Here is a 3,195-nt window from a genome sequence, read left to right as displayed (position 1 = left end):
CACCTTAGGTGTATGTGGCTGGCGCCTTAGCCGCTTGAGCCACAGGCGCCGAGCCTCTATTTTTATTTTTTATTTATTTTGAGATAGTCACACTGTGTAGCCCTCGGTAGAGTGCTGTGGCGTCACAGCTCACAGCATCCTCAAACTCTTGGGCTGAAGCGATCCCCTTGTCTCAGACTCCAAGTAGCTGGGACTACAGGCACCCACAATGCCCAGCTGTATTTTTAGAGAGGAGGTCTCGTTCTGGCTCAGGTTGGTTTTGAACCTGTAAGCTTAGGCAGTCCACTCTTAGGAGCCTTGGCCTCCAAGAGTGTTAGGATTACAGGTGTGAGTCACTGTGCCCAGCCGTTTTTTTCTATTTTTAGTAGAGATGGGATCTTGCTTTTGCTCAGGCTGTCCACCCACTTCTGCCTTCCAGAGAGCTAGGAATACAGGAGTGAGCCACTGTGCCCAGCCCTGAAATATTCCTTTTTTAAGAAGACATAATGTTATTTTAGCATGTTACTTAAAAGTATCATGATAATACAAGCATCGTTAGGCTATAATTGGAGGACTTGAGTTTAATTCCTTTATTTGTTTCCATTCCACATTTCACTCCCTGCCAACCCCCATGGGCAACTATTCTAATGCATTTTATATATATATATATATATTTTTTTTTTTTTGAAATTCTGCCCATTTCAAATATATATATTTGTCCTTGTAAGCCATGTAGTATTGTTTGGTACAGTATTTTCATTTAGTAATGAGGCCATAGCCTTAATTTATTTCTCACTTTTTTCATTAAGTATTGTTTTTTAAAGATGTATCCATTGGGATGTGACTATATGATTATCTAGTCTGTTAATTCCAATTCCTGCATAGCATTCTATGATGTATAGCCACCATAATGTTACTGAGTTCATCCAGCATTTATATTGCTCCCAAGCCTCTGCCTACTATAAGTAATATAAGCAGTATTACAATATGTAGTAATACGATATGTATGTAAGAATATGTATCATACCGCAACTTAAGTATCCCTTATCCAAATGCTTGGGACGAGTAGTATTTCAGATTTCAGATTTTTTGGATTTGGGAATATTTGCATATGCATAATAAGATATCTTGTGGTGGCTCGACGCCCAGAGCACAATGGTTATGGCGCCAGCTACATGCACCAAGGCTGCTGGGTTTGAGCCCAGCCTAGGCCAGCTAAACGACGACAACTATAACAAAAAATAGCTGGGCATTGTGGTTGGCACCTGTAGTCCCAGATACTTGGAGGCTGAGACAAGAGAATCACTTAAACCCAAGAGTTTGAGGTTGCTGTGAGCTGTAATGCTACGGCACTCTACCAAGGGTGACATAGTGAGACTCTGTCTCAAAAAAAAAAAGATATCTTGTGGATGGGACAAAAAGCTAAACTCAAAATTCATTTGTTTCATGTACACCTTATACATATAATCTGAAGGTAATTTTATAACTTTTTTTTAACATCCAACTATTACTTTATTTACATTCGTGTGCTTAAGTTACATGGAAAAAAAGACAGCCAGACAATTCTGCCCATTTAGAAAAGTTTCCAATTAATACCAGTTATGTGGTAATGAATAACTAGGAATGGTGACATCTTTGGGTCAAGACTGACAAGGAAGAATGGGCTCTGGTTATGATTCATCTCCAACAAGAAAGAATATGGCACAATGGCCAGCACAAGCCATGCTAACACTGAGCCTTTATCACTGGGCATAGGTTCGGATCTCTTTGAAGCTAGCAAATCAAGTGAAATAACTGGGTTTAAAAAAATAAAAGTTTTACAATAAAGCCTAAGTTTAAAAATCATGCTCTTAACATACTTTTTTTCAAAATTTACATAAAACACACTTTTTCACTGCAGTAGCCCAGGTATTTTTCCCTGTATAGTCTATCATGTAGTTGCAGAGTCTTCTGCCTCAAGATGTAAACATGGGGGGGGGAAATTAATATTCTCTCCTACACACTGCTGTTGGATGGAAAATACCAAAAAAAATTTTTTTTTAAGAGACAGAGTCTCACTTTATCGCCCTCATTAGAGTACTGTGGCATCACAGCTCAAAGCAACTTCCAGCTCTTGGGCTTAGGTGATTCTCTTGCCTCAGCCTCCCAAGTAGCTGGGACTACAGGTGCCTGCCACAGTGCCTGGCTATTTTTTTGTTGCAGTTTGCCTGGGGCTGGTTTCGAACCTACCACCCTCAGTATATGGGGCTGGCTCCCTACTCTCTGAGCCACAGGTGCCGCCTGGAAAATACAAAATTTAAAAAAATGAAAAAGAAAGAAATATTCTATCTTAGATTCTCACAACTTCTTGTTCTGCAGTTCACAGATACCACTCTTATGCTAAGGTGACAGTGTATGTAAGTAGGTTTTTGTTTTAAATGAAGGAGACGTGGGAAGATGGCTTTATCTTTTCTTCAAGAGTTATCAGATGGTAGGCTCAGTGCCTATAGCTCAGTGAGTAGGGTGCCAGCTATATGCATCAACGCTAGAGGGTTCGAGCCGGGCCCAGGCCTGCTAAACAACAACAGCAGCAGCAACAAAAAAAATGGCCAGGTGTTATATCAGCACCTGTAGTCCCAGCTACTTGGGAGGCTGAGGCAAGAGAATCGCTTAAGCCCTGGAGTTTGAGGTTACTGTGAGCTGTGATGCCATGGCTCTCTACCTAGGATGACATAGTGAGACTCTGTCTCAAAAAAAAAAAAAAGTTATCAGATGGTTCACACTCCTCAAAGCCCTCACTCTCTGAAACTAGAGCATGTTCCTGTTCCAGGATCACACTGCTGTCTTCAGTGGCAAACTCATAGATCCATCCCAGCTTGCTACCAACCAGGTGGTAGCCAGTGAGCATGACTTGATTTTTGATTTTTTTTTTTTTTTTTACATATACATGTGTTTAGGTTTCCATTTTTTGCCTTCACAAAATTAAAAAGGCTTAAAATTTAACAACAATAACAGTATTTAAGGTAAGGACTAGAAACAAAAACCTCGTAAAGAACAAACGAAGAGGCTCGGCGCCTGTGGCTCAAGCGTCTAAGGCGCCAGCCCCATACACCTAAGGTGGCGGGCTCGAATCCCCAGCCCAGGCCGCCAAACAACAATGATGGCTGCAACCAAAAAATGGCCAGGCGTTGTGGCGGGCGCCTGTAGTCCCAGCTACTTGGGAGGCGGAGGCAGGAG

General features: G+C 41.5%; 1 protein-coding gene across 1 annotated transcript in view; it reads left to right on the top strand.

Annotated features, from left to right (window-relative positions):
* Positions 1-3,195, top strand: part of SARNP (SAP domain containing ribonucleoprotein) — a 71,599-nt gene that overhangs the window by 17,667 nt on the left and 50,737 nt on the right. The window lies entirely within an intron of this gene.

Source organism: Otolemur garnettii, unplaced genomic scaffold, assembly GCF_000181295.1.
Source record: "Otolemur garnettii isolate 467f Iridium unplaced genomic scaffold, OtoGar3 scaffold00043, whole genome shotgun sequence".
Lineage (NCBI taxonomy): Eukaryota > Metazoa > Chordata > Mammalia > Primates > Galagidae > Otolemur > Otolemur garnettii.
This window is presented reverse-complemented; position numbering and strand designations above follow the sequence as displayed.